The sequence below is a fragment of the Aedes albopictus genome, chromosome 3 (genome assembly GCF_035046485.1).
Source record: "Aedes albopictus strain Foshan chromosome 3, AalbF5, whole genome shotgun sequence".
Classification (NCBI taxonomy): Eukaryota; Metazoa; Arthropoda; class Insecta; order Diptera; family Culicidae; genus Aedes; species Aedes albopictus.
The window spans coordinates 350,340,752-350,353,229 of NC_085138.1; the positions used below are offsets into that span (position 1 = coordinate 350,340,752).

At 37.5% G+C, this 12,478-nt stretch overlaps 1 long non-coding RNA gene across 1 annotated transcript in view; it reads left to right on the top strand.

Annotated features, from left to right (window-relative positions):
- The first annotated feature begins 11,063 nt into the window (after positions 1–11,063).
- The window catches only part of LOC134289425 (uncharacterized), an 85,238-nt gene continuing 83,823 nt past the window's right edge, over positions 11,064–12,478 (top strand). Inside the window, exon 1 of the long non-coding RNA XR_009998513.1 lies at positions 11,064–11,182. This is a non-coding gene — a long non-coding RNA (uncharacterized LOC134289425). The remainder of the gene's footprint in view (positions 11,183–12,478) is intronic.

Below are 12,478 nucleotides of genomic sequence, written 5' to 3' on the forward strand. Positions count from 1 at the left end.
GGGATGTGGGCGGATAGATGTCTTCTCGGTGGTGGTGGTGGTGGTGCTGACCGGTGGATATCTCGTCGGCTTCTGGTCTTCTTCGCAAAGTGTAATGTACCTTAGTAGTTGGTGAGGTTTGTTGGTTGGTTGGAGGTAGTTTGGTTCATTTTTTCTTCGTTTTCGATCTCCATAAAACTAACTTTGTTCGAGTTTGCTGCAGCCTCCAGAAGTGCAGAGATAATAGCAAAAATGGAGGGGTGGTAAAACTGATTAGAGAAAATTTTGATTTATCGCTCATTAGAAGGAATGTTTCCCACTAAGAGCCGCCTAAAGTAATTAAAAAGCATGATCCAGATTGTTATGTTGTGAAGTAAATGCGCGAGTGGGAGTTTGACTTCTAGAAAGAAGTGTGAATGAACAAATCTCTAGAGAAACCACAGAAACCAAATGCGATTCCTCTAAAAAATCATCTAACGCAGGAGATCCTCCAGGGCTTCTTCCAAGGGATCTTCCAATTTTTTTTCAAGAAACTCTAGGAATTCTTCCAAGGAACCTCTCAGGGACTTCCCAAAGATTTCTCCAGGATGTTTTCCTAAGATTTATCCAGGATTTCTTCCAAAGTAACCTCCATGAATTATTCATTTTTTTTTACTCTTTTTATAGGTGAACTTTAACTTAATAGCTTCCCAAACTATTCAAATGATTTTTGCTCGAATACATTATTGAACGAATCTTGAAAAGTTATCAAAAATTCCTCAAGGAACTCTCCGACTGATTTCTCTAAGAAGGGAGTCCAGGGAGTCCTCCAAATCCGAAACTTTGTACATAATGTCTTCTCGAGTACTTGTAATTAATTCTCCAAATAACTTTCAAAAGGTTTTCTCCTGCAATTCTTTAGTGAATTTTCCTAAGCATTCCACCTATAATGATCCCGGAAATTCTTCCTACAATTTATTCAGGATTTTTTTAAGCGTTTCCCTTGATTTTTTTGTAAAAGTTCGACAAAGATTTTTTCTTGAATCCTTTTATCACACGTAATGAAAACTCGGTAAAGACAGAAGGATTCTTCTATAAATTTCTCTAAGAGGTTTTTTTTTCAGATTCCTCAAGGAAGTCTTGTAAGGATTCTCACAAGTAGTCATGTATAAATCTTTCCAAGCACTTATTCAGAAACTCTTCTAATGACTTTTCTGTTCTTTGATTCTGCAGGATTTTTTTCAAAGACTTTTTTGGGATTTCTTTCCAACATTTCTTAAAAAACTATACCATAGTTTTTCCCGACTTTTTTTTTACTTCAACACTATTTTTCCATGTATACCTCCGGTTACTTTTAATCAGGTTCATCCCAAAACTTTTCCATTGAAGATATTCTCCCAAATATTCATCCAAGGATTCTTCCAATATTTTTTTTCTCCTAGAGATCTCTCAATGAGTTTTTCCTGAATTCTTAAAAGTAACTCTCCTTGATTACTTTTGAGAAATTTTCTAGGGATTTTTCTGCAATTTTTTTTTTTAGAAATTCACCAGTTATTTGTCCAGAGAAATGCTTTACATTAATTTATTTGCATTTATTTCAATAAATTCTACAGGTTTTCAAAAATCTCTCAGAGAATACATTCAAAGATGCATTCAGAAAATCTTGTAATGATGCAAGGGTTTTCCAATGGTTTCTCTTTCGATAGTTCCTCCAGAATTTCTATTGATGATTTCTAAAATATTTAAAAAGGATACATAAATAAGCTAAGAATTAAGAATATCTAAAAGAACTCATTCAAGGATTTTTCCGAAAATTATATCAGTTATGATGGATTTTCAAATATTCATACACAATTTCTCTAATACTTCTCGTAGAAATCTTGCTGTCATTAATCTATTAATGCCTATGAGAGTTTCTATATATTTTTTGGGTAATTGATTAATGATCTTGTTGCCCTAACCCTATCTAACATTTTGAACTTTTAGATTTCCTAGGAATTCTTCCAAGAAATTACCATGGGAACCCTTCACGAATACCTGCTGAGATACCTCTAACAAATGCTTCTGGAAATTGACAGATCAAAACGAGAGTGTGTTGTGGGTTGGCATCAAAGCCGAAAGAGAAATGAGTTTGTGAAATAGGAGTGTTCATGGTGTGGCTTCAAAGTCAGTTTGGCTTTCTCTTCCGCAGAATCATTACTTGTTCTATGGCTAAGTTGGTTAAAAAACCGGTCTAGCGAATACGGAGCCGTGGGTTCGAATCCCACCAGGACACGATTTTTTTCACAAATTCCATCTCTCAATTTGTCAATTAGCAACATTTCGTGCCTTCTAATTACAAATTTCACCAGTATGTTCCAAATTTTGATCTTGGAATTTTCCTGCATTTAAATTAACTAAGCTGGGAAATTCCAAGATCAAAATTTGTAATGGTAGATCTTACGCCGTAACGCACCATTATAAGGTGATCTACCCACGTTGCGGGTTTGGAAATACACTCAAACCTCCATTTAGGTCGAATCCATTAAGGTAAAATCTATTTAGGTCCCTCTATTTAGATAACGTTACCTAAATAGAATCTGATTGTGTTCACAGCAGTTGGAGTGTTTTAGATTAGGGATAAGGTTGGTTTAAGGTTAATAAGTTGCAAGTGCAGTTGAGGGGAGTTCAGGGCGTGCTCACAAGAGAGCAATGAGACCCCGCGAAACCCCCGAAAACGTCTGCTTAACGCCTCTGAAACCCATCAAAAATCATCTGAAGCTTCCTAAAACGCTCTCGAAACCCCCTATCAACTCGGACACCATGTAACGCACCTGATACCCTCTGAAACCCCCCAAAATACCTACGTAACGCCTGAGTAATGCTTCTAAAACTCGCCAAAAATCATCTGAAGTTGTCTGAAATACCTTCGAAATCCCCCTAAAACCCCCTCGGACCCCATGTAACGCACCTCAGACCCTCCGAAACCCCCGAAAACGCCTTCGTAACGCCTCTGAGACTCGCCAAAAATCTACTGAAGCTTTCTGAAATGCCCACGAAATCCCCTTAAAACCCCATCGGATCCCATGTAACGCAACTGAGACCCTTCGAAACTCCCCGAAAATACCTCTGAAGCCACCCCCCCCCCCCCTTCTCATGAAACTCCCTTAAAATCCCTCTGAAATCTCGCATGGCCCCCTTTAAATCTCCACGTCACTCGTCCTTCCTTAACTTCTTTGCAATCTTCAATTCCATTTAGGTAATTAACTAAATCCATTTAGGTAAAAAATCTATTTAGGCAGTCCCGACTCATTACCGAAATGAAGTAAATAGTATAATACTATACTTACTTAAGTAAATACGATACATTAACTTGTACCGACTTTTCGAACCCTCTAAGCAGAATACCCTCCTCGAATGAATGTAATCAGTTTCGTAATTAAAAGGTACGAAACTGATTACACTCATTCGAAGAAGACAATACATAAAGAGAAAACTACTAGGTTATTGGGATGCTTCGTTGGCATGAGGGGACTATGCCCATCTTAACAAAAACCAAAAGCTTAAACAAACACGCATAACGGGAAATCGGAAAAGCTATGCGTCAAACAATTGTAACATTTCAAGTTACGCACTTCAGAGCATAACAATGAAATAAAAAGGCACCTTGTTTAAGGTTTAGTAGCCATGACTCTTATGGCTTAGTGAGTAGTCTATACACATGATCATAAATGGCATGATTCTGGGATAAAACAAATTGACTTATCGATAACTGAACATTTAATGCGACGGTAAAAGACGCTATTTTGAACTTGTAGTTTTTTTTTCAACGAATAACAACTATTTTACAAATTAAATGTTGAGGACATGTTTTTTACAATGTACCCAAATCTTGGCTCATTAAAAACATTGCTTGCGTATGAACCAGAGGGAACGAAATGAAGAAAGATTTTGTGTGCGGTGACTGTAAAAATATAACGCAATAACTTAATTGCGTTGATTTCGTTACTAAATCAATTTAAAAAAAAATTGGTTTAAGTGATTTATTTATAGTTTTGTGAAAATTTGACTATATTTGGCAAATATTTGAAATATTTGAAAGTAATATTAGTGAGTACTTCAGCAGAAATATTGAAAAAAATTAGAGAATAAGTGGTAAGACTAACGTTGCATACCATTCGGGCTGAAAATCTCCATGATAAAGAGTCAATAATAGTAATAGTCAGTTTACTACCAATTGGTGAAACATGCATTACCTAGTATGCAATATAGGGGCAACATATCATTTCTAGTGTCATTAGTTCATGAGTTATTGTCTGTCGAAATAGTCAAGGCGGCTTGCATATTAGGCCAAGGAATGGTACAAATACCCTATATATAATACTCTCCACAGGCGAGGAGTTGCTGAACACAGAGTTAATACCATACGGATAATTAGCAAACTCGATTAACTACCGTAAGTTGTTGTAGCTTTGTAAAATGGTCACTAAATTCTAACCAAACGATACATTGTTTGCGCTTTAGGGTTACCACTGTAGGGAAATAGGATGTTCGTGGGTTGAATTGCTAGGTTCAATACTAAATCTGTAAGTACAATTAACACAGAAATCCGCAGTGTACTTAAATGAATATATTTTTAGTTTTGATTATGCCGATCAACATTATTTCAAAAACGGTGTTTCAATATGCTGCCCCGTACTCCACCCAACATCGGATGTTTGCATTACATGCGACATTATCTTCTAATTATTATAAAAACCGCTTCGATCGCTCCCTATCATTATTTACTATGCACCATGCATTCATTCTTTTTCGATTCAAACTACGAACGAACAGCAACGAATAACAATGCCACGCCAATAGGGCATCGCATCACATTGATGATAGGGTTGCGTATTCGTTCCCGTTTGTTGTATCTTTCTCGACTTGCTTTAGCAAAGAGAAGTGAATATGAATAGAATGAGATGGACATACTGACCCCTGCCTGAAACGATACGTGGAATAGTTCATTGAGAAATCTTTGAAAGAAGAAGAAAGAAAGAAAAAAGCTTTGAGGAATCAACGAAAAACGAAAGCACCCGTCTAGTGAATTGGGAGTTGTGGGAACTTATTACTTTAATGGCAGGTGCTGCTTATGTCATTTAGTGGTCTCGGTATGTTCAACAAGTAGCAATATCTAATACGATGAATCAAGAAGGGTAATCCCTAGTGTAATTAATAATCCAACCTACTAGTGAGTAATTCTTCATCCTATGTTATTTTAATCATAAAAAAAAGTAACACCAGAAGAACAAGAAGGAAAACAACATAATAGGGGGATTCACTTAACAGCGTAAACTGATTAAACTGATTAAACGTCGCAATCACCAAGGCAATCTTTGATTATTTCATTCGCAAAATCACGAAACATTTCAAATAAGCGGAAAAGCATGGCTTACGCAGCAATTTAATCTGTTTAGTGAGTACCCCTAATATAAACTAATATTTACCTGACTTCTTTAAGCTATTGGTTTCCCCCAAATTCCACAGTTTAGATAATTTAAAGTACAGATACCAGATCTCACCTGAAAAGAAAAATTGAAAAGGGGGAGAATTAGTTTTGCATAGAAATTGAAAGCATGTCGCTTTACTTTTCGAAACATCTTTCTGTTTGATCAGGTAATTAAACTTATTTGCCTATCATAAGAGCCCATCTATAAAGAAACTAAACAAACAACCCAGTCCTTCCTGTTCGGTCTGAAACAACATTCATCGTTCGACAAGTTGGTCACTAGAGGAAAATCTGTCCCCTCGCCTGCTGGTAATCACTCATCCCGAGTGAATTCCCTCGGATCATACCTTATCTGTTATCGTCCCAAATCCCCAACGCTGTCCTAGGGAATTCCCTAAATTCCCCGACACAAATGCCACTCAATTTTTCCGATAAACAGCTCTCCCCATCCTGATTCCGGGTTTCCTCCCACCATGCTGAATGAGGTTGGAGGAGTGGGAGCAGTGTACACTAAAACCTCCATTTAGGTAATGAGTCAGGACTGCCTAAATACAATTTTTACCTAAATGGATTCATTACCTAAATGGATTCAGTTTATTACCTAAATGGATTACAAGGTTGCAAAGAAGTTCAACAAGGGAGAGTTACTAGGAGATTTAAAGGAGATCATGCGGAGTTTCAGATGGCTTTCAATGAGTTTCAGGAGGGGGTGGGTTTCAGGAGGGGAGGGGCTTCAGGGGCGTTTTCGGGGGTTTTGGAGGGTCTTAGATCAGAATTGTCATTCAAATGACTAGCTGGGCACGAAACACGAAAAACCTTGCGAAAAACCCTGCAAAATTCCGCCAGACTGAAAAATTATTGAATGTCGGGTCAAAGTCGGGTCAATTTTTATCGTATGTTGGGCCATTGTTGGACCAACATCGAACAACTGTTGAGTCTATATTGGGTTTGGTGGCCAAAAGGTGAATGATAGGTTGATGTCGGGTTTGACGTCATCAATGCTGGAGCTGATATCAATGGAATGATGGAAGGATGGTTGATTATCTCAATTTCAGCTGGAAATTACGCTGGATACTGGCACTTTTCAACACTGCATGGGGGGGGGGGTGTTTAGGGGGCAACATTGCACCCCCCTCCCCCCATACCCACCCCCTAACACCACTCACTACTTCTTTCCCATAATCCAGTCTTATACCTAATCTTAAGTACTCCAACTGATTTGAACACAATCAAATTCCATTTAGGTAACGTTACCTAAATGGAGGGACCTAAATAGATTTTACCTAAATGGATCCTACCTAAATGGAGGTTTGAGTGTAAATCCCGATAAACAGATTAGCCATAATCGAGTGGATGTGGTGTGGAGTTTTTACTTCTGAGCCTTGGCTTACCAGTGCAGTGACTGGCAGTGTTGGTTCGGCTGATCCGATGATGGTTTTAAAAATTCACACGCTGCTACATAGGCTCAGGAAGTTTAGCAATCTCGGTCGGAAAGTATTTCGGTCTCCAGGGTAGGATTCCGTCGTGGCTCCGTTTGTGGGGTGTTTGATTCCAATCGCTTGCTTGGCAAGGAAATGGAAGAGGGGGTTTTATCTTCCCGTGGAGCTGGAGGAAATGGGAATTTGCTTTAGATGTTTTCTTTTCCATGCCAAATGTTTACTTTGGTTTGTTGGCTTTTATCAGGTTCTGTAGGCACAGTGATGGTCTTTCAATGGAATGCTATGGTACAACATGTAAACATGCAAATCGATTCTGGTCGTTGGATTTATTGCCAAAGAAATATGAAGGAAAGTGTTTCAGTAGCTTGACAATCCAATTCGTTATAACTACGCAATGCAATGCAAACAATAAAATAGAAATATGATGAAGAGCAACGAAACAAACAGAAATCGAAATAGCAATACACAGGAACTTCTTTTATGCACTAAGCCAAGAGTGTATAAGTTGAATCTGTGCACACTTAGATTTTTTACGTATTTTGGTAATTTTTTACCGAATTTTTGAAAGCTGATCATTTTTTGGTAATCAGTTCGGTGATCGAAATGAAATTTTCAATGCAATGTTAAAACCTTCCGGATTTCTCCGGTAGTGATCAGCAAGTATTGTTTTTCATTTGCAGGATTTTGCGGATTGTCGGTGATTATTGGGAAAACGTGTAGACGGTATTATTTTTTTTTTTATTCATTTACAGTTTGCAAAGGCTATTGCCCTTGGATGAATTTCGATCTATGGAAGCTACTTCGAATTAAGGAAAATGTTCTGGCCAGCTGCAAACGGCGTCCATCTGCAAGGAGACCGAGGGAACTTTTAGCTCACGTTTCTAAAATGGTGCAAAGAGCTAAAGATAAATGTAAAAAAGAGTACTACGGTAACCTATTTCGCTCCAACAACCACAAAGAAAATTGGAGTAACCTAAACAAAGTCCTTGGAAGATCTACCGGCGACGCAGAAGAAATAAAGTTGATATTGGACGATCAACTAACAACCGGCCGTCCGGTAGCGGATGCGTTTAACAATGTCTTCAGCACTATTGGGCCCAGCTCGCCTCAACGATCAACAGCCGTCGAGAAATAAGCAAATATGATACGCTTATGATACTCTCAACACTTCAATCTTCTTACGACCCGCAAGTAAGCAAGAGGTCGTGGTCGAGATAAAAAACATGGATGCCAAAAAAAAGCAATGGTCCAGATGGAATACCGGCAAAATTCGTCAAGGATCATCATCGGACCCTTCTCAACATTGATTCGGGACGTCTTCAACAAAGCTATTAGCACGGGAGTCTTCCCTGACTGTTTGAAGGTTGCACGTGTGACGCCTATTCATAAATCAGGATCTAAAACTGATATCAACAACTACCGACCTATACCTGTACTGTTTGTCCTGAGCAAACTAATTGAAAAACTACTGGCAACTAGACTGCAAAGCTTCTTACGAACAAACAAAGTCATGTACAGTCACCAATACGGTTTTACACACCAAACGCTTTCAGCAATATTTTGCTGAATTTTGCCGAGCTGAAGAGTCCAGCAAACTTTTTTGGCGAACTTTCAGCAAAGTTTGCTGAATTTCAGCAAAACGTTACTGGTGATCAGCAGAGTTTACTGAACAAATCAGCAAAATTTTGCTGAATTTCAATTTCAATATTATTTCTCCTTTATGTAAACGATCTACCGAAGCTTAACTTGCATGGAAAGCCACGATTATTCGCGGATGATGCATCGCTGTCGTATAAAAGCACCAACCCAAATGACATCGTGCGTCAGATGAAGGAAGACTTGGTAAAGCTTCAGAACTATTTCAATGAAAACCTGTTGTCTACACACCAAATTTTGTTTACTGGTATTCAGCAAACTTTGCTGATTTTTTTTGTGCTGATTTCATTCAGCAATGCGAATTTGCTGAATATCAGCAATTACTTTTGAACTTGCTGAACCATCCAGCAATTTTGACAGTTGATCAGCAACGTTGTGCTGAAATTCAGCAAAAAAATTGCTGTAATTCAGCAATTTATTTTGCTGAATTTTTTTGTGCTGGAAGCGTTTCAAAAAATTTGGTGTGTACCAAAGACGAAATACATGATACTCCTCTCCCATCGCCGGAACATTTTGCCGCACTTGGATCTAACAGCTCAAGCAACTACGATAGAACAAGTAACCAGTTTCAAGCACCTAATAATTGATTCTATTCTTACATGGAGTGATCATCTCAATGCATTGCAAAAAAAAACACGTCAGCTCGACGTGTGGATTACTATGGAAGGTTAGAAAGTTTTTGCCATAAAAATCACTGTTAACAATTTACCATGTCTTTGTTCAATCAAAACTGCAATATCTTGTTTCGCTCTGGGGTGCTGCAGCAAAATCACGATTGAAACCATTGCAAACGCTCCAAAACCGTTGTCTGAAAGCTATTTTCAAGTAACCAAGACTACACTCGACCGTGGATTTATTCAGAAACTGCCCTCCGCCCATACTGCCAATACTTGCCTTGCGAAAACTACAGTGTCTGCTGCAAATACACAATAACATGTTCAACCAAGAGGCGCATCATAATCAGAGCATAGAACGTGTTTCGCATAGATACCTACTACGAGACACATCAAATTTAGTTACCTCGCGCGTTAACACAGAGATGGCCAAGAGATCGGTGTCATACTTCAGTAGGTAATGTTTTAATTCATTACCAGTTGCCCTGAGACTTGAGCGAAACCCAAGTAAATTCAAGCTTGCTGCGAAATCCCTGATGCGTCTCGAGGTACACAGATACGTAATCAAATTTTTCCCAACATCTGGACAACTCCGCTCACCCGTTGGTCAAGGAAAAGCTTCAGAGGTCTTCCAGAATTGGAGAAAAAAAAACACAACTACTTGCTACCAGATCGTGTGAAAATATCACCGAAATTGGGTTCCGTATCTGCAACTCTATTGTTATGTGCTGTTGGACAACCATCCAATGTCCGCTCATCCGTCGGCCGAGAGGATAGTCCAGTTCTTCTAGACCACATGCGCGTCCGAAAGGGGCTCATCTGCCAGCCGAAGAGATTGCAAAACCCGCCAGCCGTATTTCTTCACCACCGTTCCCAACAGCCATCATCATCTCACAAATGAATTTAATATATTTTTCAATAATTGAATTGTAGTAACTTATGCACTTCCTTCAAAGAGATATCATTCTCACTGGAAGTGCCATTGTATTGTATTATTGAATAGAAGAGGAGGTTTTATGCCTCTGGGAGAAGGGATTCAAATGGACATTCCACTCCCAGGGGCTTTTCCCTGCTCCTAATAAAAAAAAAAGTTGGCAATTTTGTATAAACGAAACGTTTGTCAGTTTAGCAAGATTTGAACCAATGTCTGCTCATTGATTAAAAGCGTAAAATCTCAGCTTCTAGACATTTTTTAATCAGAAAATTATACATGTATTTTTGGTCAATTTTTATGAAAAATTAGAAAATTTGCAAACGGTACAAAAACATTATTTCGTCAATATGAACACAATATTTCAAAAACCAATACAATGCTTAATGGTTCCTAGATACAAAAATATATTTAAAAAATAAGAAGTTGGAAAAGTATTTTTTAATTTTTTTTATTACCAATTTTAAATATTCAAATTGCCCTGGCGAAACCTATAAAAATGTTTTGTTCTACAAAAATGCTTATACATATTTGAATTTTTCTTATTAGGGTTGAGCTCCTTGACTATTTTAACATCGATGTTTTTGGGACTGCCTACTATCTACAGGGGATAGACAAAATGATCGGGACAGTCAAAATTATCACTTTCCAAAAAATGTTCAACTAGCTATAACTTTTCGAAAAGTGCATGAAAAATTCTTAAATTTTCACTGTTAGTTGACCAACTAGTTGTGTATCAGTGGGTTCAAATATGAGAAAGTTCGGGCCATTCTGCCCGATGCTATAAAGATTCTTGGAAAATATATAATTATCCGATAGCCAACTTTGAGCTGTTATATCTCCGGATTCAATGGACCGATTGCAATGAAATTTTGACCATTGAAGACATATATAATGAACTCTGAAAAACGTTTAACTTATCCTGAAGTTTTCTACAAGAGAAAAAGTTATAGCAATTTCATTATTTCACGCTTTTTTTAGTAAAATGGTCTATTTTTAACCTTCCGTAACTCGCGCGGTTGACTACCTGCGTCAGCACCACGCTAATGCTGAGTACAAAATGCGAGATTTTTTCAACGTGTTGTACAAAATACAACAGCGCGATCGCTCGTGGGTTAATATGCATCCGATTACTTTTTCAATTGATTGGCGGCTAAGTTGTTACTTTTTATCATATCACATTTATATATAAGTCAATGAGAGGGAAATTAAATGAACTTTAATTTATATCTTGAATTTTGAAACGATGTTGAAGTTTTGGAAATTTTGGTGTTTTATTATAAAATAATCTTATCGTTATTATTTTCTCCCGTTTTAAGAATTTCAAGTTAAGTCAAAGGTTTTTCATAGCTTATTATTCAAGTCATTAATGGTCAAAACTTCATTGCATTTGGTTCATTGAATCCGGAGATATAACAGTTAAAAGTTGGCTATCGGATAATTTACCTTTTTCAAGAATCTTCATGGACCGATTTTTTCCAAATTATACAACTGATACACAACTAGTTGATTAACTTACAAAAAAAATTTAAGAACATTTGGAACACTTTTCAAAGAGTTACAGATAGTTGAACATTTTTTGAAAAGTGAAAATTTTGCCTGTCCCGATCATTTTGTCTATCCCATGTATGTTTTGAAAATTTCCATGAACTATCTTTGGGATCTCTCCAGGTGTTTCGCAAAAAAATATCACAAAAGATTCATCTTTAAATTTGTGCATGGGTTTCCTCCGAAATGCCTTTATAAACTCCTTGGATTCCTTAGAGGATTTTTTTAGTTCAAGTTCAAGGGACTCCTCCAAAAATATTGCCAGAGTTTTCTTCAACAGATGCAATTTTTTCTCAAAGTATCGGAGATTCTTTCTGAAACTCCTCTAGGGTTTTTCCATAGATATTCAATTTTTTTTCAGAATCTTTTCCAGAAATCATTGCTTGAATTTCTTCAGGGGTTGTTACAAAAATTAAAGAAATTAATTATTACAAAGTATTAACACTTCACGATAATCATAGAGCCTTACAAATGCACAAATTAGGAACATCACAAATTGACGCAGCACAACACATAACATAAATGTGCCCTGTTATCCAGATGGATAACTCCTTCCGATCACAGGATGGCGAGGTTTCATGTATTGATTTGGGTCCATCAGTCACCCTGGAATTGTTTTTTAGTTGACAGTTTGCCTTTTAGTTCACAGCATTTGTTGCTGTGTTCATAGCTTGGTTTTGTCTAGGAAAACTAATCCTAATCGGGCATACCGTTTCGGGGTTCGATACTTGAGATCAACAACTTGAAGTCCGTGGCACGGAAAGGTTTACATCTCTAGTACTTGACCGCTGCCAGAAATGGCCTGAAAGCAAGGTTGCAACCATTCATTTGCAAAGATTTACATTCATTTGCTATTATCTCA